Below are 26475 nucleotides of genomic sequence, written 5' to 3'. Positions count from 1 at the left end.
AGCCTCGCATTCACCTGGGCTCAGGGCCCTGCTTTGGCTCGCCCTGGACCTGCACCAGATCAGCACCCGTTGCGGCACAGATCTCCCAAACTGATCCCGTGTCGGCCTCCTCGGTGCTGGGCTGTCGGGCTGGGACAGTCCTGGGAGACATTTGGCTCTTTGAGCTCCACCTGGCTAAAGAAACTCCTGAAATCTCTTTTTCTCCCCGTTGCTTCAATCCCATGCACTCCACGTGCCGCAGGAAAAAAAAAGGGGCCATCTGTTTGGAGTTTGCTTTGAAAAGCAAAAGAAAGCAATCTCCTCGGACAGCATCTCCCAGAACCTGTTACTCATCTGCTGATCCTCCGCAGCCTTGGCACAGGGAGCACCTCAGTAACGATTTTTCAGAAAGCCGGAGTCCAGGAGAGACCCTGGTTTACAATTATTCTTCAGTTACATAGGTAATTTTAACTGGGATTAGCTGATCCTGTAAAGTAATTGAAGCCAGGAGGTCTGGGGCTGCTGCACTGTTATTATCACCATATGCCATTGGAAAAACAATGGGTGATGGCTGTCTTTTAAAGTGGTTTTCAAAACCCTCTAATTCAGTCTTTCCAGGTACGAAGGGAGAGTGAAATTTGACAGGCAGGGAGGGGGAGAGGGATGGCTGTAGAGACAAATGAAGAGAAAGGCAAAATGGATCAAGGCGGACAAAGGAGGTGTTTGGAGAGGCGGTGGGGAGCGGGGCTGCTCCCTGGGCTGGTCTGCGCAGAAAGCAGGGGTGCCTGCTTGCCAGCCTGATCCCTGTGCAAAATTCATGGCTGCTTCTTCTGGGGGGACAGCACTACTCTGTGCCTTCCCATGAAAACAGCTATCTGGCGACTAACGTGGTGCCACCCCCTCCCCTCACCGCCCTGTGATACTTGGGTATCTTTGGCCCCCCAGCCCGGCAGTGGTGCTGGGCCAGCTCGCTGAAATAGGGGGTCCTGAGCGCCTTGCTGAGCTGAGGAGGTGCCCCACGTCTCTGCCCAGGGCTCAGCTGTCACCCTGCTGATTTATTGCCCAAATTGCCCACCTGTGGGTACCTGGGATAAATTGCTGCAGTCCCAGTGCCCTCTGATTGGGAGAGGCTTGCAGTGCAACAGCAGGACCAAGGCCCTGATTTCACTAATAACAACCCGAGACATATTAGACTGAAATATATCTGTTTGTTTAATACAAATGTAGGAATAATGTTTTAGGACAGGTCAAATGCAATTAGAGTGTTTACTTGCTCCAGGTCCGGGGGACATTCCCGTGTAATCAGATTATGGCGATTCCCCGTCAGGGCCAGTTTTGATCCTGAGCTACTTGTCAGGGTCCCTTTAACTTCACAATAGAGGGGGTACAGGCCCAAAACACAATCAAGCGAATACAATAAAAAAACAAGAGAGACTTCTGCTGGAATTATAAACAGCAGCGATTGCCGTGATTTTGCCGTAATCAAGGCCAGGCAGGGCCCCGTCTGTTGCTATTATCTCTCGCACTAATCCCCAATGTGTTTCCTATTTGTGCTGCTCGGTCTCCACGTGGTGCCGGAGCAGCCGGGGTGAGCCCCCCGCACAGGGGCCGGGCAGCAGCAGCGCCGTGCCCGAGTCCCCCCATCCCGCTCCGTGTTGCGCCGATGTTTGCTTGGCCAAAGCACGGCCCGGCACTTTTAATGCTCGTTGTTGGCAGTGAGCTGTTCCTTCCCCCAGAAACCCGCAGCTTTTCTGCACCGTTTCTGGCAGCAGCAGCAGTGCTGAGGGCAGCGGGTGAGCTGGCACAAGCCAGTGCCGACCCTACCCGGGCGCAGGGCTGGGTCTTGCCCCGCGGCGTGGCAGCACTGCGCCTCCAAAGCAGCTGAGGCTGAGGCCAGCGGCTGCTTCGGGAAGGAAAGCTTGTGGAAAGGGGAGCCCGAGGTGGCTGGGAAGGTGAAGCAGCTCTCCTGCCCCTTTGTTCGTGGCAGGGCAGGCAAGCAGAGGTGTAGCAGTGCCTGTGCAGGCAGGGACAGAGCCAAAAAATGCTGAAGGTCAAACCTGGCCACCCTGGCAATGGGAAGGTTCATGCAGGAGGGAGAAAGGAAGGGGAAGGAATGGGTGAGGAGCATGAAGTGGGGTGAAGAATCTCCTTCACAAAGCCTGCGGGGGGTTACAGCATCCCAGCTGGGAGCAGAGACCTGCTTGTGTTCCTGTCTGGAGCAACTGGTCTGAAAGGTCCCTGCACATCTCAGCGGAGCTCCAGATGGATGCAGGCTGGTGTTTATTTGACGCATGGTTTTTGGCTGTCTGCTAGCCAGCAGTGCCAGGTTAACAGCCCATTTCTCAGTTCTTAAGTAATCCAAACAGCTGTCACTTTGCTGATGGGCTGAGCATCCCACACAGCCCTTCCAGCCCGCAGCTCCTGACCCAAGGTGAGCGGGGCAGCACTCACCTTCCCCTGGGAGACGAACTGCCCCTTGCCTCCCCGGGTCCTGGGAGTGGCCCTGCGGAGGACAGGGGATGTTTCCCATCTTTCAGGACATCTCCTCTGCTGGCAGCTTTGCTGACAATCCCCCTGTCTGGCTAAATGTGGGCTGCCCCTGTGAGCTGAGCTCAGGGCGTGCCAGGCAGCTCCCTGCTCGCTGTCGTGCCGCTGTAAAGCCTAGCGAGCTGCGCTCCAAGGCACACGGATTTACAGCTGAGGGTAGATCACGACCTGTCCTCTCAAAGCAGTGCCTTTCCAGCTCAGCAGCTCACAGCTTCATTTCAAAGGGTTGGGCAAAATGTCCCAGATGAGCATTTCTCCATGTTTCTTTAGCACCTGGCTCGAAGCAGCAGGTTTACCCTGGGGGCTGCGTGCAGGAGATGCGCTGCTCCTTAGCTGTGCTCGGGAAGCGTGCGGTAAGAGCTCACCAGCCCGTGTGCCTGCAGTTTAATTAGCTGTACCAACCGAAGCCTGAGAGGAGAAATCTGTGAGGCTGTAGCTGAATTTAAACTTTAATCTGCTCGGTCCAGCTCTGCTTCCTGTTGTGCACCAGGAGAGCCGCTTTTGGAAAGCAGGAGCTGTGCTGGAGGCAGCGGCTGGGCCCAAGCACTTCTGCACGGCAGCCCCGCTTCTCTGCCTCTTGCCGTTGCAATTACTTTTATCCACCCTGCATGTTTTATTAGGCAATCAAAGTAGCCGGTACTTTTATGGGACACTGATTCATTGAGCTCAGGTACAATACTGCTCCAAGACTCGCTTCCCCTCTCCGAGCAGGGAACTGAGCCAGCAAGGCAGGAGAGGACCCGAGAGCCCAGTCAGGGCCGGGCATGAAAACTGTGCTGACATCCAATCATTCGGTTCTGGTGACTTAGAAAACGAGGGGCCATCACATGCAGCCCGTGTAGGTGGGAGTTACTTCCCAACAAAGGAGGACAAGCATCAGGCTCCTCGCCGAGCCCGTTTGCACAAGTCAGAGCAGGAAGCAGCCGTACATGCCACAGAGCATGAACCGCGTGGCTTCCTGCGAGTGCCAGGAGAAATGATGCAACTCGGCTTCTTTGAGCAATAGCTGTGCTTGTTTTTCCTTTTCTCTTCTCCCGGTAAGGTCGGCATCGCCCAGAAGGAAGAGGTCTTTCAATTTGTGAAAGACTTCGTTTCCACTCGCCTTCTCTTCGTAGCAGAGCCAAAGCTCTGGTGGCCTCTGCCCAGAGCTCCTGAGCAGCAGGGCTGTGGGTCAGGCAGGAGCAATTCCTGTGTCCAGCACCGCTCCAGGGCTGCTCCCCACGCACTCACAGCTTCCTGCAGGCAGACCGACCAAAAAAAAAAAAAAAAAGAATCAGATAACCTGAAGTAATAGATGAATCGAAGGAAAATGTGATCTGTTCACTGGCAAACTGTGAGCAATGTCAGCGGCAGCATTCTGTGAGTAAGCTATCCATCATGGATTATTCATTCATCTCGACTAGTTACCAGGAAAGATAGCATAAAGCTGAAAATGTTCCACTGCCAATTATTTATTTAAGGGATGTGCTCCTTACAGGCTCAGAGCACTCGAGCAAATGTTTTTCCTGCTTTCCTTCGGAAGGTCCATGGCACTGCCTATCAGCAGACAGTGAGGAAATCTGAGCTGGTGCTCAGCCCGTGTTCCCCTGCCTCAGGTCGCATCACCTTCGTTCTGAGCTGCCCTGCTTTGGGTCCGTTCCGAACAATGTTTCTTCCTCTTCGGTGTTTGCACCCTTCGGATATTCCTAGACAGATATTACATCCCCCATTAGTCTTTTCTGAGCCTATCTTTAAGCATTTACTGCTTTTAATCTTTCCCCATCAGCCAGTCCCTCCTGCCGCTTCATCATCTATGCCGTTCTCCAAATTCCCTCCAATTTGTCTACGTCTTTCTTGTTTATGATTCCATGATCTCATTTAGCATTTGATTTCTGCCAAAAATAAAATTGAGCTTGATTGTTTTCACTGATGACTGAAGGAGACATGAATTGTTGCTCGGAAAACAGTCCTTGAGACAGCAATATATGAAAGAGAAAAAATAAGGCAGCTCCATCAGGCAGACAAACACACAGATAATATCACGTAGGCCAGCTTTGGCTAGATTGAATCTCAGAAGTGCGGCTGGTACGTGATGACAGTAATAGCCACCACTATTAGAGTGTTTAGCTTTTAAACAGAAATGTGAGTTATAACTCAGGCCCCAGCATAAATCACAGGGCCATGAAAATCTTACAAATGCATGCCCGCGCAACGAGCCGATGTGGAGTTCCATGTCCTTGGCGAGAGCAGCACAATTGCGACTTCCTCTGTATAGGAAAATGTGTGTGCTCAAGTCCGATCCAGCAATTTGGCTGCAGGCACGTCACCGAGACCTTTGGCTCGCAGAGTTATAATCTTGTTGGGAAAGGAACGTTTGGATTGCCACGCGGCTGGGGAAGAAAGTGGCAAGGGCAGAGCCGGACTGCGGAGCTGGCTGAACCCGACGCCGAGCACCCAGCCTGGCCGCCCCAGGATGACCCTTCTGCTGATGGCACCACACCAGTTGTGTGCACCGGAGGGCTGCCCACAATGCTCACCCTGCCACCCCCGGGTCCGAGGTGTGAACGGGCCCACACATGGGGCAGGAGCTCGGGGCTGCTTTCCCCTGGGAAGAATCCCCCTTGCAGTGAGACCCCGCGAGGAGCGCGCTGTGTCTCAGGGGGATTTCCATTTAAATGCTCCTTGGCAAAATGCCCTTAGAAAGCTGCTGACGCCTCGTGGAAAGCTTTGACAAACATGCTAATTAATTAGAAACAATGCAGCATCTCTATCGGATCTCGGAGCCCCCATGTTTCCCTCCCTCGTGTTCCCAGCACCACCAGAGACATTTGCATGACAAGAGGGCAGCTTTGTTCCTGGGGCTCTGATCCCTTCCTGCTGCTTATTCCTCCACCTGAAGCCCGGAGCTGTGATGGAGGAAACCTCCTGACATCCCCTGGGGACAGTGAGTATGTGACACCTCCAGGACCGGGACCAATTAGGGACGGGGAGTTCATTAGCACTGGTACTGTGTGCTGCAGGTGCTGCAGTAGTGTCCCAATGCTGCTGTCGAGACCAGGAGTCCTGTATGTATAAATTTAGTGTAAAACACGGTCCTTGCTTCTGCAAACTCCGTTTTACAACAGGCTTCCCCAAAGGACGCAGTGGCTCAGGAAGGGGAGATGCCCGGTTATTTGTCACTGCTGCTGGGGGCAGCCCCGTCCCCCTGCTGCCCCAACCCCCAGCTCTATGGCCATGTCCCAGCCTGACCATGACCACCATAAAACCCCGCGGCACCTCCTGGGGCTTTGTTGTGATTTGGGTCATTTTGCTGCTGTGAAATATAGGACCGGGGAGGGACACGGTGGGATCTTGTCACTTCTTGCAGGTACCAGCGACCTTCTGGATGGTCATGAAGTGTCCCTGAGCTTCCCCAGCAGGCACTAAAAGGTGCTGGAGGAGCCAAAGAGCAGCTTTCTATTCCTCAGATGGTCATGCAAGGACTAAATATCTCTCCTGGAGAGTGGGAGCAGGGAGGGAACCTGCTATTAAACGGAGCAGAAATGCCACCAGAGCAAACCGTAACTCAGGGTGCTCTGCCCAGTGGCGCCTCTGCTCCCTGCGTGCTTCGGAGCGTGCCTCTGCTGCCACTCAGCTCTCTGCCTGAAACCTCAGTAATTCATCAGGGCAGGGATCTATGGAGAAAGGGTGGGTTTGCGCAGGGACTGCTGGAAATTCTCCCATTGCTCAGGGGCACAGTGACAAAGTGATGAAAGAGGAACGTGATAAAGGGAAAAAGCATCGCGGCAGAGCCACACTGCTGGGATTTGGAGCGTTCCCACCCGGCGAGGGGAAAGCAAGCAAACAAACGCAGCAACTACAAGTTGACAACAAAGCAGAGGGGTAGCAGCAGCCGCGGTCCCAAGCTGGTATCAATCAACCAGCCCTGGCAGGAACATCCCTGCTGCAGGTGCAGCGACGTGCGTGTCTGCTGTGGGGCGCGGGGATGTGCCCGAGACACTTGGTGCTAGGTCAGGAGGGGCTTTAGGAGGAGACAACCCCTAGACGATCACTTCCCCAAACCTCAATTCCTCCTTTTTCCTAGACAGGCAAGACCAACGTGGCTCTTTGCATTGCTTTGCATCTGAACAAGGGATTAAATGTCCACAGTGACTCAATGCACACTGGAACACTTCCAGAAAGTCAGCAAATTTGCACTCCCTCTCCCTTTAAATGCTTTGGCTTCCTGCAGGAAAATGAAATCCATTAACAAGTTCCACCCCTGCTCCGAATTCAAGGCTAGAACTGTCAATGCTTAGGAACGAGCTAAATGGAGGGATTTCCATAACAATCAACAGCTACAGCATTAATCTATAGTCATATTAACCTGGGATGACAAGGACACGTCTGTCTGTTCTCTCTAATGTAATCTACCATTATACTCGGACTCCATTGAAGTCTGCTTTGTAGCATGCATTTGGCTGTGATCAGCTAATCTCTCTGGCTTTAAGCACGGCTTAGAAAAGGGAGCAAGGGAGACAGGCAGAACAAAGTGATTAATATGCATGCGTGTGTGCTTAGCATGTGGCTGCCTCTAATGCATGTGCAAGCATGTGCACGCGCAGCCGCCGCTCGGGGCCGTGTGCGGGGCTGCGAGGTGTCAAAGTGCCCAGGCATGGAGGGACACGGGTGGAAGGGACACGGATGGAAGGGACACGGATGGAGGGGGCAGACACGGGCACTGCATTTTGGCAGCCAGGGCTCCGGGGGCACACAGCTGGGTGTGAGCACAATGTGCGTGGCGCATGCTGGTGGGTTTGAGGCTTGTGAGCGTGGTTTATGGTGGTTTCAGGCAGCCTCTGGCATCCCGTGCTGCCTGGGAGGCACGCTGCATGCAGCCCCGGGGGCTTGCAGGCAGGGGATACTCCTGTGCCAGGTCCGTGCTGGTGGCCAGCAGCAGCCCGGAGGGATGGAGAGGTGGCCGCCCCTTGGGCACTTCACAATGCCAGCTGCGGGGATGGGCAGCCCCGGCTGTCCCTTCGCTTTCTCTCAGCTTTGTGTGTTAATCTTCCCGGAGAAGCACCTTCCCCGAGCGTGCAGGATGCCCTGAGCCTGCTTCTGGATTAAGAGGTGATAACAGAGCGGCAGTGGCTCACACCAAGACGCCCCACACCAAATGGGCTTATGGGGTCAATTACATTCCCAGCGCTGCTTCGAGATGATGCCGTGCTATCAGCTCCCACCTTCTGCGAGGGGCTGGGATCAGAGCCTCCGCTGCTGCTGTGGGGCAGGCACCGATCTGCTGGCTTTGCCACTGGTTTTCAATCGTTGGAGAAGCTCTTTGGGAAGGGCAAACAGCTGAGGGGAAGGACTCAGAGGACATAACTGCTGGAAAAGGTGCTCCTCCGCTCCCAGCACAGAAGTAACCAGAAGGTCTGGTGTCCTCGTGCCCAGCTCCCTGCCTTCAGAACTCATCTTCCTCCACCTCTTCCCCTGCTCAAGCATTTCCCATCGGGGCAGGCCTTTCTCTGTTTCTGTTCCGTCACTTTGGATGAGGGAGTGGAAATCGGAAACTCTGATTCACTGGGATCTTTGCACAGAAACTTCACACGCTGGAACAATTAATTATCCATTAAAACCTTTGTCTGTGTGTATCTTATTGTTCCAGGCTCTCATTGAAGCCACTCAGCGAAACCGTCGGTCTGCCAGCGCTCGAGTGTGGTTAATCAACTAACAAGCTTATAAACACAATGGATGCAGCTACACTTTGCTCTCCAAGGGCCATGTTGCCGGAGGGTCTCAAGCCACTTCAGGACACGTCGGATTAGCTCTGGCTCTCACCACAGCTGTGGGAGCCGAGGCACGATGTTCGGGGTGTGCGGCACAGATGCTGCCTGCCCAGCCCTGAAATCCTGACCTGGGGCTCGGGATCCATGTCTCAGACTCCAGTCCCACCTCTTGCTGCCCTAGGAGGAGAGGTCATCTTTCAACCCCTGCCCAAACACAGGACACCTTCCCGGCTCCAGCGGCTGGCAGAAACCAACTGGTTGTACTGGTCCCACTGGGCAGAGCGGGGCTGCAGCCTGCCCTGACACGGAGCCCGCTTTGGGGCCGCACAGTGGTGCGAGGCTGAGTCAGCGGGGCAAGGCTCTGCGGAGGAACCTGGAAAATTTCCCCTTGTCTGAGGTTAGGGTGACCCTTGTGCCTTGGAAAGTGGTTCTGAGGCTGCGGGGTGGGCAAAGGCTGGGAAAGCGGTGCTCAGAGGGAAGCAGGTGGAAGCTGAGATCGTTATGGAGATGTTTAATGATAGAAAATGTCTCTCCGTTGTATTTAGGCTGTAATTACAGAGGCCGTAAAGGTATTTATTTCCTGGCGATTAATGGCAGGCCAAGGAGAAAACTCTCTCATCAACGCTGTTCTAAGTTTCAATTAGTTTTTTCAATTATGTTTATGTTTTCTTTGCCACTCTCAGGAACTGCCCGTGGGCGCTCGGCCTGCCTGGCACCGCTGCTCCTTGCACCAGGACGGAGAAGGTCGGGAGACAAAGCCGCACAAGTCGGAGAGCTTGGGGTGAGCAGCCAGAGAATGAAATGTTTAATTGCAAAGGTGTTTATTGCAAAAGGGTTTCTGCAACCCTCAGTCAAATTTGGAGCTTTCAGGGCAGTTCCTAATCGGCCTCGCTGTGCCCACCCGCCACCGCCCTGCCGTGGTGTGGAGGTGGCTCCGTGTGCTCTGGGGTGGGAAGAGGCTATAGGAGGAAGGGATCTGATCCCATGCCCTGCACAGCAATGGCCAGGAGTTCCCTGGGGGCTCAGGGCTGCCCAGGGGAGTTTGAACAGTGAGGAAAGGGAGAGAAAGACCCAGAGAGCAGCCTCAGGCTTCCAAACCCGCAACTTTTTCCTTGCATTTTTGCCGCAAACTTCCCAGGCTGTGCAGCACTCAGAGAGCAGCAGAGATAAGAGCATCTATCAGCTTGAAGAGGCTCAAACAGATAAGCATCTCGCCTTGAACTAGCAGATAAGCGTGCGTGCTGGGAAGAGCGCATCACCAGCGCATGGCAGCAGGCACAGCCCTGAGCCTGGGCGCACTGATGTGCAGGGGCTGTCCCACGCAGAGGGCTGGGGTAAGCCATCTTCCCAGATCCCAAAACAAAGGGAGGAAGCACAGCAGGGGCAGAGGTGAAAGAATCAGCATCCTCTGCACCTTACCAGTTGCTTGCCTTGGGCAGGATCAGTGCTGGTGCCTCGTGAGCAACCTGCCCTGGGTGTGATGCCCACCAGGAGCATCCTCAGCCTCTGCGCCAGGCACGGGGCCAGGGTGGCCAAAAGGAGCTGCTGGAGGCTCTGGCAGCCCCGTGTGATGCTGCTGTAGGGTGCTGCTGCTGTCCTACAAGTCACGATGCTCCTGGGGCTCCCAGAGCGACCGGGATGGCTGCGGGCATCCCTTTTAGTCCTGCACAAAGCGGGGGCAGAGCCCCAGGCATCTCCTACAAGCTCCACACCGACTGCTCTGCTCAGGTCTGTGCAGTCATACGGGGCTCCAAAAAGGGGAGAGCAACAGCAATAATCTGTAGCATTGGGACAAGCTGAGCAGGAGGAGGAGGCACCCAAATATACGAAATGCTCTCCAGTGGCTTTAGCCAGAGCCCAAGGTGGGCTGTCCATGGGCAGAGCAGCCCCGGCACGGCCCCAGCGTGGCCGCCTGCACCGACCCGCAGCGGCTGGCAGGGATTTGTGCGCTGCAGGCAGGCTTGCAGGTCTTGCTAGCCGTATAAATGAGCAAATAAAATGAACATTAACAACTTGTGCGCAGTTATCGCAGTTTCCTGTCCCAGATAATTGCCCCATTTTAAGCGCGGCAGCGTGGCGATTGTTATTCGCAATGTTTGTACAGCGGAGAAGGTGAGTGGCACTGCGCAGTCAAAAATTATTGCCGGGACATAAAAATGTCTTCAGCTACTAAAGCAGTGACATTTCACTCCACGTTTGCCGTTGTGCCCCAGCCTCAGGAACAGCTCCGGGGCTCGGGCCCCAGGGCCGGTGGCTGTGGCCCCCCGAGGCGGGCGCACAGAGACACGGGGGGCTCGTTGGTGGAGCCTGGAACAGATTTGCTGACTCTGGGAGCGTTTTGTGTCCGTGTTTCAGCTCTGTTCCTTAATGAGGGAAGAAGCACTTCTCCCTGAACTGCCCTCCCCCCATTGCCAAGCCAGGTGTAGACATGATTTATTGCATTGTTTAGTCATTATTCTCAGTTACCCAATTATGTTTTTTAAAGTTAAAAATGCAAGAACTTTGTTGTGGCTGCATCTGGGGATTCTGCAGCATCTGGAAGATGGTAAGAAATAAAAAAAAACACGGAGGAAACCAAGAACAACAACACCAGCAGCTTCTTGTGCGCTACCTTTCAGCGTATCTCACCGCTGGCTCGCAGTCAGGAGATGATGGTGCTCCTCGCCTCGACCCCACGGCTCTCCCCGCGCGGCTGCCAGAAGCCGGGCTGACAGCAGCAAGCCTGCGAGAGCCTGGTGCATTTGGTACCGCTTAACAGAAAGCTCCTGTTATTGCGTGAAGGCAGAATAATCGCCGGGGAGCTTTCAGGACAAGACAGATAGCAGTGAGAACCTCTGCTGACTCCAACGCTTCCCATCGTTGACTTTCCTGACTGTGCCAGGCTGGGTCACAGCCACCGAGTTTCCCCTGCGAGGACAGCTTCCAGAGGCATGGCTGAGGCCAGCAGAGCCTCCAGCTCCCATCGCCTCCCTTGGCTTGTGGAACACAGCAGCGAAGTAGCTGGGCCCCAGAGGAGGAGGAGGATGGAAACTCGGCTCCTGGGGTGCTCAGACATCCGTGTCCTTAGGACAGCGCCTTCCCTGGGTTAACCTGCCCCGGCTGGAATCAGGTCTCCCAGCTGTGCCAGGGCTGGAGCTGGAGGGGATTAGCAGTCTCAGAAGTGTGTGCTCTTCACTGCCGTGCTGCCTGCTGGCTCTGCAGGCCGGTTCCTTTCTGCACTTGGATGACCGGGCTCCGTCACGGAGCCTGCCGTGCTGCAGTAAGGGTATGGGCTGAGGTCTTCTTCTCGGGCCCTGGTCATCCGGAGAAAGCTCTCACTGATAGCAGTGGCTGCTGGATCACACCTGCAAAACGTTTCTGAAGATTTCTAAATCCCAAAGCCAATGCAACATCTGATCACAGCCCCACAAAATCACCTCCTTTTCTGCCTGCCTGTGCTCAGGCTGCAGTCTGGGGGCTCTCACGTGTGAGTGTCTGATCCCCGCAGTGTGGGGGTGCCTGGAGGACCGCTCAGGGTGCACACTGCCAGAGGGTTTGTTTTCTCCCATGGTAAAACACTGGGAGCCCTGGGCGGTGGGATTGCAGAGCAGATGAAGACAGATCCCTGAAATCTGTCCAGCTGGGAGCAGGACTCTGGTTGCTCCTGACTAGAAGGATGTTAGCACTCAGCTCAGATCAACGTGTCATGTTTAAGACTGATCAGAATGAGGAACCGGTGAAACTCTCCCAGGTGTGTGTCTGGCTCCCAGGCTGACAGCACCAAGGGTGCCAAAGGTGCCGGCTCCTCACCGTGACCCCGGCAGCGGTGGCTGGAGCAGCCAAAATCTGCCCTGAGGTGCCCGCACCGCACCTCTGCTGCCTGCTGCTGCCTGCGGGCTGCTGGCACCGCCTGGCAGGCCGGGGGGTCTCCATGGCCCGCTTCTAACAGCAGCCGAATTAATTAAAGGCGATGTGAAGACAGGCTGGGGGGAGGGAGAGGAGGGGAATAATGGCCCTGATTTGCTAATGTGGGTATTTTTGCCTCCAGTCTTCGCATGGGAAGCGCTTTGCGTTCTCGCTGCTCGGGCGTTCCTCATGTGCGTGATTATTTTTGGCTGTTTGCTGATGCACCAATTCCTCCCTGCTGCTTTCCAGGTCAGGTCCCAGCGCACATGGGCGCTCCCAGCCTTTCCCTGTGCTTTCATCTCCCCGTTCCCATCCCTGCTGCCCCCCCAGAGGAGGGCAGGCACGGCTGGGGCTGTGTGGGGCACGGAGCCCCCTTGTTGGCCGTGCTGCCTGACCTTGTGCTGCTTCATGCGGCTGCAGCCGGGTGAAATGCGGGCTGGGGTTTGCTCATGTGAGTGTCCAGCTTAACGGGGTGCTGCATTTACCCCTGTGGATGCGATGGCAGTGGGGCTGTGTTCAGGTCCTGTGCCTGCCCCCAGCTCTCGGTGCGCTCTGCTTCCCTCGGCATCGCCCTGGTGAGCTGGAAATGTCACCCCTGCCGCTGGGAACACGTGTGCCTGCAGAGCCGAACCAAGCACCTAATTAGGATGGAAAAAAGATGTTTTTTTCCTGCCTAACCACATCATGCCCCTCGAAGTAGGCAATTGATCAGCTCTGTCGATACATTCAGAGACCAGCGACTTGGTTCACAGCCTCTTTACAATTGTAAATGGGCTAAACCTAAATAAAAGGACCCTAAATCATCTAAATTAAAGCTCTGAGGACAGTGCAGTGCCACAGCCTCATAGCAAATAGCCATAATCTCACCGTTTTTTTCGCAGCCCTGCTGCTGAATTCAGGCAGGGACCGACTTCTGCCTTAGCTCAGGCCATGAGCAGCTTTGGGGGCGCTGCAGAAATCTCCTGTAGCGTTGCACGCTGTGGCTGGGTTCAGGGAAAGTCCAGGTCGTGGCTGCAGTGACAAGTGTCTGCAAAGCAGAGCGTGTTTGGTCCTCCGAGCTGCCCGGCCCCAGGGCCAGCCCCAGGACATGTGGGCACACTCTGCCTTCCCCTTCAGCCTGGTGATGCCACCCCGTTTGCCCTGCCTGCATGTCTCCCTGCAAAGCATTTCCCAAGCTCCTGTGAGTGCAACAGAGCTTTATTATTTACTTATTTATTTTTATTTATTTATTTTTATTTATTTCTCATGGCAAATTTGGCCTGCTTTTGTCCACAGAAGGCTGACCACCCTTGCTGTAACCCCCCTGTGTCTGGTGCACGTCTGCTCACTCCCCATGCAGCTGCTCCTCCAGGTGGGCACAGGGGCAGAGAGATGGTGAGCCCTGTCCAGGTCCCCACCAGGCACAGCACCAGGACAGTCTGCACTGTCTGGGCTTTCGCTTCTGGCAGAGAGGTGAGAAATAATTTTAAGGACCTGCAGCTCATGTCAGATCTACCCCTCCTTTAAATGTATTTCAAATCCAGGGGAGTCTATTTCCCTCCTCTTCCCCCCTCCGAGGGAGGATCCGTACCCACCTCTGCACGTTCGCGCTGATTTTGTGAATGGCAGCAGAAACTCTGACCCCAGACCGAAAATATTCCCATCCGTGCACAGCTCCCCCAGGGAACTGATGCAACCGTTCCTCGCTCATTCCACAATTACCATATTACTCCAGCACGAGCTGGAAAGTCTGTCCTTCCAGGAACGTTGGCCAATCCCATCCGCAGGGAAGGTCCTGAGGGGATTCTCAGTGTCAGGCGTTTTCTCTGAATTTGGCAATTCTCTGCTAAATGGGGTTTCTTTCAGGTGCCATTTATGCAAGAACAAAAACGTTCATTATGCTGATCACTCAGATGAGAGATAAAATATTACCTAGGAAACCCGGATTTCGCAGTGCCGTGCCATTTGTTGGAGCCGGGTGTTTCAGCGGAGCCGTGGAGCACGAGCAGCACGCGGGGGGACAGCAGCGCCTCTGCACCCGATTCCTTCGGCCCCTCCGAGTAAGAGATGGTCCCACACTGGGTGCCAGTTCACAAAGCAAACAATGGGAAGTGCCTCCAGCTTTGGCTGATTTTTGCTGTATTTGTCAGGCTGGGCGGAGGCGGCTCAGGGGACGGGGCTCTGCCGCTGCCCAGGAACAGCCGAGGACACAGCGGGAGAGGAGGGGGGTTGCTCAAGGGGCTTGGGGCGGGGTGGTGGGACCAAATCCAGCACAAGTGAATCAGGGCTGAGTGTCAGGGAAAACGAAGCCTTCCAGTGATCCTTGCTGAGCTGGAATTGTTTCTGACCCCAGCTGGCCGCAGACCGCGCACAGGCTGCAATAGGGGGAGGTTTAACGGGGGCTGGGGGAGCACCCGGGGGAGATGCCGTGCCCATGCTGCCTGCTGCTCCCCCCAGGCAGGGGGCAGTGGAGCCCAGCAGCCCCCCAGGCCATGATCCCAACATCTTCCAGGCTTCATTGCTTGGCGTTTGGGGCTCTGGGCACCGCAGCTAAGATCCAGCAAAGGAAACTGCAGATCACTGCTGGCTTCGTGCTAACTCTGTGGGTCAGCTAGAGGGGGCACAGGATGGCTTTTAGGGGGATGAATGGGCAGATGGGCACAGAAGGGGACTTTCCTTTTCTTTTGCTGCTCTGAACTGGCTTTTGAAGCCCTTTGCCCTGCTCAGATGATTGCAACAGAGCAGCCTGAGGGGTGGCCAAGCTCTCCCATATCAGCCCAGGCCAAGCACTGGGAGCCGTGGACTTCTCCAGCTTTCCCTGGGCCTGCCCCCGCCCCTCGCTTTTCGAGGACAAAGAGGTGGGTGAAAGGAGAAATGATTAAAAGTAATAATAATAAAAAAGACAGCCAAATGAGGTGGGGTGAACATACAAGCCAGTCACTTGCTAGGAGAAATCCAGAAGAAACGGGACGCCATCCAGCGCTCTCCAACCAGCACCGTGACCTAATTTCCCGTCCCAGTGATGTGCCCCCCTGCCTGCCCAGCACGGGCACAGGACCGTGGGGCGCCCCGAGAGCAGGGGTGGGGATGGGTTGGGGGGAGCACAGCCCCGTGCCACCAGGCAGCACAGCGGCACAGCAGAAATAAAAGCTGGAGCTGTGCCGAGGGCCTGCACGGAGAACAGAGGGGAAGGGGCGGCCGGGAGCTGCAGGTGAATGGTTTCTGCTGCTGGGGTGCAGAGGGGGAAAAAGAAGGTGGCGATCTCCCCCTGCCTCGGGCTGCTCCTTCCCAGCTTCTGAATCCTGGGGCTGAGGGACCCGCGCCTGCCCGCCACCGACCGGCCGCAGTGGGTCTGGCAAAGGGCTCTGCGCAGAGATGGCCCGCCGAGTAGCTGTGATTTATTTTTCTTAAGAACAAAAAGTGCAAATAATAATTGTATTGCATTGTGCAAATAGCAGAACAAACAAAATCCTCGACTTGATAGGAGTACGGCTTGTTGTAACCGGGAAAAAAAATGATCAAAAACATGTCACACAGGAAAAAGGGTTTCCATTCACAAAGAAATCATTATGGTTAATTTAATTCATTGTAGCATTTAATATAGAAAAGCTTTTCTACAGAGACTGGGAAAAAAGCCAACATTTATATATAAATGGGTTTTATTTTAAAAGCTAATGCAGTGGGCAGGATGCTTCAGGGTTATTTTCTCTCCCTCTTTCTTTCAGTGCATATGCAAAGCTGGTATTGTATCCAAAAAACAAGGAATTTGCTGCTATCTAAAGTTTACAAATTGCTTTTTTTCAAAAGCACAATTTCATATTCCTTAGAAATGTAAATGACTGGGTTTTTATCTCCTCGCTTTCCTTTCTTTCTGTGTTTTTTTTTTTTTTTAAAGTTACTTATATTAGTATCCAAGGCACTGATTTGCAGAATGGGCTTTAAATATCCTCCCACTGTAATCAGCACAGACATCGGCTGCCATTCATGTGCACGCGTGACAGCCCCGGCTCTTGAAAGGAGCGGCGTTCTCCGAAATGGCTGGAGCGTGGTTAACCTGAGCGTGCTCCTGCCGCGCCGGGGAAGGGCATTCGCCATCAGAGAGCTGTAACAAGAATCAGCTGTATTTGTGCAGGGGACAGATGGTGAGCGAATAACCGGTCTGATCAAATACCTTCAGCCATAAAATTACAGGGGAAGGAAACATATGGTATTACCCACTTGTGCCTAACCGTGGGCCGGGCGGGCAGCTGCCTCCAGCCCTGTGCTCAGGCATGTGCTGCGGCTCCTGGGAGCCCTGCCTTCGGTTCGCACGCAGAAAACGGGGGCAGTGCTGGGAGCTGGGCTCGGGTTTGGCTCCATCCATCCATCCATCCATCCATCCATCCATCCATCCATCCATCCATCCACCCATCCATCCACCCATCCACCCATCACACACCAGTGGAGCTCCTCCGCTGCCCTGAGCCATCCCTGGGACCCAGCCCTGATGGCTGCGGAGCTGCAGTCCCAGCCTGGTTTAATCCCACCTAATTCCCTCTTCCTGGCTCATTCCCGGGTGCAGACCTGTCCCTGGGCTGTGGTAGCACCCCCGTTACAAGGCTTTTCCCAGTGTCTAACCTGGCTTTCCCTTGCTGTCACCTGAGCCCATTATTTAGAGGTCCATAATGGACAGGACAATCTACTCCCTCTCTCTTCCAGCCTCATTTCATGTATCTAGAGTCTCAGATCTCTCCAGACTAAACAGCCCCAAATCCTTCAGCACCAATGGTGTGTGACTCCTGCTGCTTCCTCCTTGACATTTTCTGCATCCTCCTCACCCAGCAGCAACTGGCACAGGTGGACGCAGCCCTTGCATGTCCTGCATCCCCTGCCAGGCCAGGATCCCCGTCGGACCTCTATTCTCCTTCCCGTCCTCTAATATATTGTGCTAGGGAAAGTCAAACTGCCCACAAATATCAACAAATACCGCCACTTCCCATCTGTGAAGCAAGGAGAATTATCCCGCTGAGGAAGGAGCTCAGCAGAAAACTGAGCAGGAGCAAGGTGAAACAACTTGACCAAGGTCACCCAGAAGTGGGGAGCGCCAGCCAGCACACTCCTACAAACCCACGCTTTAATATATACCTCTAATCATCCCTGCGCAGGAATAGCTATTTCCTTTGTAAAACGCCAACTGCTATTAAATCTCTCCCTGGACTTCTTAGCCCTGAAATTGCATACGTTACCCTCTGCTGGTGCTTGGGGCTTTGTTCTGGTTGTATCAGCTGGCAAGACAATTCTCCTCATTTGGCAGCATTTGCATAAAACCAGCGCTGATTGCTGATGAGCCCGGTCTGCGCTGCGACTCCGACTCGAGCACCTGTTCTTCAGGCCCGGGCTTGTTCCTGCCGCAATCAAAGGGAGCTTGGCCATTAACTTCAAAGCAGGCAGGATAGGGCCCTCTATCAAAGCAAACACAATGCAAAGTTTGGAGAGCATGCTGGAACCACTACATTTTTTACCCAGATCCCTGATTTATTACCCCCAAAGTCTGCAGTTGCTCAGGACCAGAGTTCCTGTTCAGACCCATGCTTCTCCGTGCCAGTAGCTTTGGCTTTTTCGGGAAGCAAGCTTTCTCACTGGATTATGCAAATCCTCCGTGCATTGTCATTCCCTGTTTGCGTTAAGTTCACCTTCCCTCTGGTTTGATTAATATACCCTCTCCCCCCATGCTTGCTCTAATATGTTTGTTTTAGGGATGGGCAAATGAGCTGGGAATAAGAAAAATGAAATTGAACCTTCACCCAAAACTTGAAGTGGGTGGTTTGGAAAAAAAAAAAAAAAAAAAAACACAACAGAATGAATAAGTCTTTGAACCACACAAATAGTTCCCTTGTTGGTGCAGGAGAGACAGTCTGGGCCCCAAAATGATGAAATACCATGTCCGTCGCTGTTTCCAGAAGCACTCCAGCGGGCTCACCGCAGCTCCCGAGCCCACAGCAGACGGGGCTCCGGCACCATGGAGCTGGGGCTCTGGGACCATGGCCCCTGGCAAACAGCCTGGCCCCGGGGGGAACTGGAGGCTGCAGCGTGTCCTGGGGGTGCTGAGTGCCCAGCGCCGCTGGGTGTGCGCGCCCCAGCCCCTGGCTGCTCGCCAGATCGCCGGTCACATCTCCCGCTTGAAATCGCTCTGTGATTTGTTTGGAAGAACCTGTCAGAGGCTGGCAGGTTTCCCACAGCTGATGAAAGGAGCTAAGGATGTCTGAGAGCCTCACAAGGTGATACAGCCATTAAGGCATCATGACAGACTCAGCACAGAGGCACTAAAAACACGGCGAGATTGGCAGCTCCAGCGCCTGAAACTAAACAAGGAATGCAAAATAAACCGAAGGGTGTGCGACGGGGTGTGTGAGCATGCACGGTGTGTGCGTGTGCACGCTGGGGAAGTCAGCATCCTTCTCTTCTCACTTCCCTTGACAGCTCTGGACTTAAAGTAAGATGTAAGCAAACAGAGAGGGTGCAAGCTGTCGTTGGGAGCCCCGCTCATGAATTATAAAGGACCATTCACGGCGGGCTTTTCTTCTCTTTAAAATGCATTTTGCACCGCTGAAAGGCAGGCTGGCTGCGGGCGGGCGGGAGCCCTGCTTACCCCCGGCACAGGCTCGGCACACGCAGGGGCTGTGGATGCCCTCCTGCAGTGGTGCCCGGCTTGGCTCCACTGGGTGCAAGGTACTGGGGACACTGGGCATGGGGAGCAGCCTGCCTGGCCCTGCAGCAGGGCAGCAAAGAGACCTGGAGGCCTGGGGAAATGTGGTGCTGCTCAGCACCAGCATCCCCAACGAGGCTGCTACGGCAGTGGCTTGGCAATCAAGTTGTTCCTATTTGCTTAAGGAGATAAATCAGTTAATCTGCTTCGCATTCCGGCTTCCCAGCCCTGAGAGAGCGCACTTGGTGTTTCAGCTTTTATCTGTGCATTCACAGCCTAAATGCTTCCTAGGGGGGGAAAGAGAGAAGTGGAGCCTATCTGGCCATCTTTCATCTCCTGGGGAGCGACACATCTCAGAAACACTCCAGGGATGCTGAGCACCAGGCTCGCCTTCCTGTGCCTATGCTGGGGCTGCGGCAGCCAGCTGTGCTCAGAGCCACGGGGCTCCACACCAGGCTGGGGGGCCAGGCAGGGCCTCCTGCCACCCTGTCCCATGGGGATGGGCACAGGGGGCACCGAGAGCTTGGGCAGACCCAGCCCTGCAGTGCCCTTGGTCCTCGGAGCTCCTCATCCTCACAGTGAAGTCCTTGCCGAGGTGCCACCCCGTGGGGGTGAGCAGGCTGTGAACGCACCCAGCCCCCCGCCCGCCTGACAGGGCTCCTTTTAATTTCACTGAGTGCTCCCTCACCGGTGAGTTAGATGAAAAGTGAAGTGAAACCCGACTGGCGTCCTCAGCCTCATTTGTCTTTCATGCCCACACCGCACTTGCTTTCACGCTTTCTCCCTTCTGCTGTTAACCCTCATGCACCCACACCCGGTCCCGCTCCCCCGCTCCCCTGCACTGCCAGACATGCTGCCAGGCTGGGGATTCACCCACGGGTTCAGGGCTCCTGAAGAGCTGGTGGGGAGGAAATCTTGCCTCCACAGAACAAACCGACCTGCTGCTCTCACCAGGCTGTTGCTGCTCAACTGAGTTGTGAAAGCTGAAGAGGGGTTGGAATAAAGCGTGATCCTCGCCTTGTGCGGGGTACTGCTGGTAGCACCGGGTCCTGGGTTCAGAGCATCTCCTAGCCCACATGAGAGCAGCACCAACACCCAGGCCCCTGTTCTGATAAAATGGTTTGAGATGTTTCCTGAGCACACTGCCAAGTGGTCGCTTTGTGTAGGTGAAGCCAGCCTGGAGCTGCAGGGCAACCATGAGAGTGATGAGAGGTGAGGAGATCCCAGACAGGACAGGGAAGGAAGGAGTCTCCATCCCCATCCCCATCCCCATCCCCATCCCCATCCCCATCCCCATCCCCATCCCCATCCCCATCCCCATCCCCATCCCCATCCCCATCCCCATCCCCATCCCCATCCCCATCCCCATCCCATCCCCATCCCATCCCCATCCCGCTCCCACGGCCCCAGCTGGCCCCACTACCTGCAGCCTATCCCGGGGCTACCAACAGCCGGGGCACCGCAGGCTGCAGCACCACTGTGTGCAAAGAGGAAGCATTATCTAAACTTGCCTGCCCCCCGCCCCCAGCCATAATTAATAAACTCAAAGGAAATTAAACCACAAGTAGAAAAAAATCCAAACAGCAACCCAACCCAACCCAACCCAACCCAAAGTGCTTCACGTGAGGCTTGGGGGGAGCAGGCACCGGCAGCCTGGGGAGACCATCAGAGGTAATTGCAGTCACAGGGCGAGAGGCTAAAACAGCATGAAATGAATCAGTTTAACAGATATTAAATTTGCAAGCCCCAGGCGACAGGACTCCGTTCAGTTTATTTGCATTAATCAGGTCAGGGGAGTAACCTTGGTTTTTTCTTGCAGGAGATATCATCAGCCTTTATTTGTTTCTCATGTGAAAGTATCACAACGGCTAAACACAGCCTGGGCCAGGGCTGTGAAGTCCGAGCCACCGGGCAGCCCAGCCCAGCTCCTGCCCGAGCAGCCCCGGCTCGCAGGGAGGGCAGCCACGGAGGGCTCCCCGGCGCCAGCTCCAGCCCTGGCCCTGGACGTTGCCATGCTCCTCCTCTTCCCAGGCCCTCCACTTCATGCTTTCCCCCAGCAGAAAGTTTTCCAGGGGCAGAAAGGGGGCTTGGACCTGGCCCCTAACACATATGTTCATTTAGAAGTGCACAAATCTGTGCTAGGCGTAAGTGTGCACGTGTGCGTGTGCTGCCTGGGCACGCAGGGGAATTACAGCTGATAGCACCTGAGACCTTTCCATCTTTCTCAGGAACATGCGAGGGGTAAATTTAGCTCCGTGTGTGTAGGTGTGTCAGGGAGACAGCAGCGTGCCGTGTGTGAGCCTCCATGCCTCACCCCCAGCTTCACACGCCGATATGAAGGTGACATCTGCCCTGAGGGTGTACTTGAAGAAACAAGAACATCCTTTTCTGAGTGATACGGGTTTGAGAGTCATAGAGGAACTGAGGGACCTGGCATGCGGCTCCTCCAGTGAGGCTCACACTGCTTGGCAGGCTGGCGTGCTGCTAGCCACTGCTGCTCCCTCCTCGGTGTCACAAAACAAATAGTTGTCTCTCTCCAAGAAAAAGGAAAAAAAAATCATCAAAACAACCAAAGATTCATTCTTAGAGCTGCAACAAAGAAGGCTCCAAGCACTTCAGCTAGTTTGCCATTGCTGTGTGCCGTAAGGCCAGACATTGCCTCCTCCAGTTTGACCATGAGCTGCCCTGCTTGTGTGACCTGGATCCGTCTGGCGATCTGAGCTTCCCCGTAATGTCTCACAGCACAGCAGGCGGCCGAGCTGCTGCTCATGGGCTGCCACTGCTACCCTGCAAAGGCACATGTGAGTGCCTAGCCCAAGGAGCCTGAGCACACGGAGCCCTGCGCTCGGTGACTTGCCGGTGGCACGGCGCGGTGCATCCGGAGAGCCTCAGCAGTGCCCGGGGCACTGACTCGGCACTTGGGTGAGAAACGCCTCCAGGGAGCTGAGAGAGGTGCCCACAGACACACGTGATGGACGAGGAGGGTTTGGAGTTGAATGGAAAACCTCCTGCAAGAGCCCGTGTCCTTCAGGCATGGGAAGAACCCTCCTGACCTTACAGGCTGTGGGTGAAAATCCCCGCCTGGTCAACCACGAGGCGCTTCCCACACACCTCCGACAGGGCAGGAGGGGGAAGCATCGCAGGGCTGCCAGCAGCACCCGCAGGACCCGGCCAGAGCAGGGGGTGGCCAGGCGGTGCAGCCAGTCCCAGGGGCAGGACACAGCCCCAGCAGCATAAAAATGCCCAGGGGTTCGCGATTCAGCCTGGGGCTGGCTGAGGAAGGAATTTGCATGAAGCTCTTGCAGATGGATCACTCCTGCAAAGTCTTATTTAAATCCAAACAAGCAAAACAGCCCTCCCTGCTCAGGGCTGGCAGCGCTTATTTATCACCTACGAAATGCATACATTTGGGACGTATGTGTATGCGTGTCTCTGCGTGGGGGCGGGGGACGAAAACCATCTTCTGAAAGAGAATCTGGTCTCTGCGGAACGGGAGGGCTTGGCACGGGCCACACAAGTGGACAGAGCCCATAGCTCTGGTGGTGCCAGTCCCAGAAGCAGCGCTTAAAATGGCTCATAACATGGGGAGATGGCCTGGCTGGTGTATATATGGGGAAACTGAAATGCACAAACGAGAAAGCTGTCCTCAAAGCATACCGTGAGTCATGCCAAATGGAAGAAGAAAAAAACAGTTTTGACTCCTAGTCCCCTTCTCCAGGCACTGAACTCCACTTTTAGTCTGGGTTCCCATGAAAAGAGGGCTTAGGCAATCACGCTGTCTGCTTGATATCATCTATGGCCTCCCACCCCGTTCCTTTCCCCAGCAATTTGGGAAGCTATTGGCCAATCCCAAAAAAATGATGACAGAACTCAGGACTGCAGGAAATCAGTCTTTGTCAGCTCCAGTGGACTTAAATATTTCCTGTCAGTGCCGGGTGTGCCATTTCAAACGGGGGAAGCCAAAACATCACCTTGGTGGCAGGGCTGATGCGTACCAGCGTCACAGATGCTGTGATCATTTCTTTCTTTTTCTTTCTTTCTTTTTCTTTCTTTCTTTGTTTATTTTTTTCCTTTTTTTTTTTTTTTTTAAAAAAAAACATAAATTACAGAAACTGCATTTATGCAGTTACCAAGGTGTCTGATGCTCGGCGCAGCTGACATGTTCGACTCAGTGGGCTTTACATCATGAGGAGAACCTCATCTCACCGACGTCTACCAGAGGAGAGCACAGCCCACGAGAAGGTGAAGGCAAACAGAGTCGGTGCCATCCTCCCCCCTGCAGCCCAGCCCTCTGGCGGTGCAGGAGCATTTCCCAACGTGATGTCTTGCTTCTCAACGCCCTTACCCAGCTGCTGCGAGCTGCAGCCTCCCCTTGCCCTGACCTCTCCTCCCCGCAGCTCTGGGAGCGTCCTGGCCCCGGGAGCCTCGGTCCTGTGGTTGGTCAGGCCGCCTGCCCCCCGCTGCTGCTGCAGCTGCCCCTCAGCCGTGCCTCCGCAGCGCCACGGAGGGTTTTGGTTTCCTGCCCGCGCTCCTCGCACCAGCACTCTCCTAGCGATGAGCAGGGAGAAAGAGGACAAGCGCGGCCACCCCAGGACTAAATATCAAAGAACAACGTGGTTTGAACCCGATCCATAGCAGCAAAGATGGGAAAGCGGTCAGGCAGGCGAGCTCAGACCGAGATGCCGACTTTTCCAGGTCTGAGGGTTGCTCCAAGTCACAACTGGAGCCGTGCATGGGCCTGGAGCTCTGCGGCCCCCGGCACAGCCCCACGCACAGCGCGGGCCACGCGGCGCCTCCCGCCCCCAGCACGGGCGACCTGGCAAATTCCTGCAGCTGCTGCGGCCCGGGCAGGGCTGCGCTCCCCTTCCCAGCCACTAAATAAATAACGCAGAGGGGCCTGCCGGGTAGGGGCTGGCTGCTCCGCTCCGGCCGGCAGCCTGCTGCCTGCTGCCGAGACGAAAGCCATCTTCCAGCCGGTGATTTAACATTCCAAGGGAGCAGATTAATGCCTGCAAACTTCTCGGTGGAAGCATTCAAACGCTAATTGGTAGTTGCAAGTAATTAAAGTAATTTACTCAGATTATAAAGAAATTTCTTAACAGTGATTAAGCAACTCTGGGACGTGTGTAGTTGTTTGTAATCACTCCCCCAGGGGGATTAAAGCTCTTGGCTGCATGTAATATGTCTTGTAACACCCTATGGGTCCTGTTGGCTCATGATAGCAACGAACAGCTTGTTGGAAGAGATATAAATCAGGTCTGCACGCACACAAAGTACAGCGCGCGGGGAACAGCTCTCTCTTTCATGGCCCGGGCCGGGGGAGCAGCAGCCGGCGGGGAGGCAGACATCCCATCAGCTGCGGTTTGCTCCGCAGACGGGGCCCGTGTCATCCCGGCCTCGGCACCGGCACCGGGAGAGGCAGAGCCAAGGGCAGGGTGGCGGGCAGAAAGGGCTGCTGGCACAGAGACAGGCTCCGAGGAGAGCTGTGGTCACTTCTGCTCGCTGGTTTCCATCGGCCGACCCATAAAACAGGAATAAATCCACTAAGGCTGTTGGTTAAGTGCTCTGAAAGCAGCAGAGGAAGCGTGCCAGATAGCTGTTAAGTTGATATCTCGCAGATTGTACTTAGCGAGGACTAATCAGTAGATTATCATTCGGCTCATTTTGTGTCCCCGCTATCCTGGCCAAGCCCTTCCTGACTTTGCTCGGCCTTGGTTTGGGCACACGAAGCCCATTCCTGCTCTGAGGCACCAGGAGGAGGGGGACTGCTTTGCTCACCTGGGACAGAAGGACTTTTCCTGCCCACGTCCTGGCTCCCGGTGCCACGTTACGCAGTGATGTCTTCCCCTTCCAGCCTAGAAATGTGCACGCAGGCTCAGCCAGGCTCAGCAGGGTGACTCCTTGGATAAATAACCCGGGTCTGAAGTGCTTCCCACTGGCTGGAAGACACATGTTATACAAGGAGGGAATATCTGGAGCTGTATATCACAGATCCCACCCCATGGCCTGGTGCCTCCATGGTGCTGGGCGGCCCCTGTGGCACCTGGCCATCAGCTGGAGGTGTCTCCGAAGGAGCAGAGGGCTCCCAGCACACCATGATCGGTGGCTGTGACCCCCAGGATCCAGTTAGTGCCAAGGAAAGCCTCCTGAATGACAGCGCTCTGCCCTCCTGAGCCAATGGCTGGATCCTAACTCCTCTTCAGTTCATTTTTGGAGAGGTTTTTATGTGTGTGTGTCTGTGCTGGGAATAGAGAATGGCAGGCACTGCCTGAGAGCTGCCTGGAGCCAGGTGCAGGTTTACCTGTGCAAAGTAACGCGGAGCGAACTGGGAGCACACATCCTGCAGTTACTTTGGCACTTCACTTGGGTGTTTGCTCTCTGCAAATTTTGGCCAAACAAAACCAATTGTTCATTTAATTTTTATTATTTTTTTCTCTCTCTCTAAAGGCAACACAGAAAGGACAGAGCAAATCCACATTTTGTTTGTTTGCTGTTTGAAATGAATGCCTGGGAGGAAGGCGTTGTTCTGCCAGCTCTGTGAAGGACAGAAATACACCACAACCTTCAGCCGCGCCGAGGGGTGAACCCTCAGTGTTAGCATTCAGGGGCTGCATCGTGGATGCCGTTACATTGTGCGGCATGGGACATGCTTTCCAGACTCAAATATAAATAGTTTTTTTTTTTTTTCTTCTGTGTTCTGTTTACTGTGCGTCGAAATCAGATTTTCCCTAATGGTCCTTTATAAATAGTTTCCACCCACCCTCTGCTTGAAAGCTTCTCTGACTCACATTGGAAATTAGGTTCTTCCCCTCCTCGCTATTGAGAACAATTATAGCTCTTTGTTCAATGGGAATTAAGAAGCATGAGGGCTGAATCCATCCACAGGAAAATTGTCACTCTCTTTTGTTTTCTGCCTGCAATAATTATCCTGCCAACCGCTCGCTCTGACATCCTTAAGCCCTCCGTGCCTCCACTGAGCATCCGCTGCTCCCCAGCTCCAGCCCGCCGGCGCGCTTTGTGCTGATTCACTTTATTGGCTCCCTCGTTAGCCACATCCTCGTTACCTTGCCTTGGCATTTCCCACCGAGCTGCACTTCCCATCAGGAGGGAGGCAGCCCCGCAAAGTCTGGGCCGGCATGGGGAGGAGGGGGACAGGAGGAGCAGCTGGTCCTCTGGCACGGCCCCAGGGGTTTGGTTATTTCTCAGAAAAGACTTCAGCCCCTTGCTGCTGAGAGAGGACAAGGTGCAGGGAAACCACATATTCAAGACATCCCTCCCGGGCCCAAAAGGGGGCTGCTGCTCCGCCGGGAATGCCTGGAAGCTCTGGAGAGGGGGTCTCATCCTGGCTGACTCTTGTCTGTGCTCAGCTGGATTTTATTTTTGGTGCATTCCCTGGAAATTCAGCACTCTCTGGGCTTGGAAGGGGTGGCTCGGAGCTGCCACCTCCACTGCCACCAGCCAGTTACCATGGGCGCCTCCAGGAGATCTCTCCTCAGGGCCAAGGGCATGATGCTGTGGGGCAACAGAGAAAAAAACAGGCGCACAAGAAGCGATGAGGAAGGCCAGGAGAGCTGCCTGGTGGATAAACACTTTCCTCTTTCTGCAAGCCTGCTCCAGTGTGAAACCCCCTGTTTAAAGAACATGACTGAATCC

General features: G+C 54.7%; 1 long non-coding RNA gene across 3 annotated transcripts in view; it reads left to right on the top strand.

Annotated features, from left to right (window-relative positions):
* Positions 1-25505, top strand: part of LOC116494457 — a 42282-nt gene extending 16777 nt beyond the window's left edge. The window contains exons 2-3 of one of the 3 annotated variants that reach the window (XR_004253878.1): positions 8957-9054; positions 25270-25505. This is a non-coding gene — a long non-coding RNA (uncharacterized LOC116494457). Of the gene's footprint in view, positions 1-8956; positions 9055-10758; positions 10838-22931; positions 23198-25269 lie in introns of those variants that run through there. The other 2 variants (XR_004253877.1, XR_004253876.1) reach the window with 2 other exon arrangements.
* The last annotated feature ends 970 nt before the right edge of the window (positions 25506-26475 follow it).

Source organism: Aythya fuligula, chromosome 13 (assembly GCF_009819795.1).
Source record: "Aythya fuligula isolate bAytFul2 chromosome 13, bAytFul2.pri, whole genome shotgun sequence".
In the NCBI taxonomy this organism is placed as follows: domain Eukaryota; kingdom Metazoa; phylum Chordata; class Aves; order Anseriformes; family Anatidae; genus Aythya; species Aythya fuligula.
Note: the sequence above shows the minus strand (reverse complement) of the source record. Positions and strands in the feature narration are given on the sequence as shown.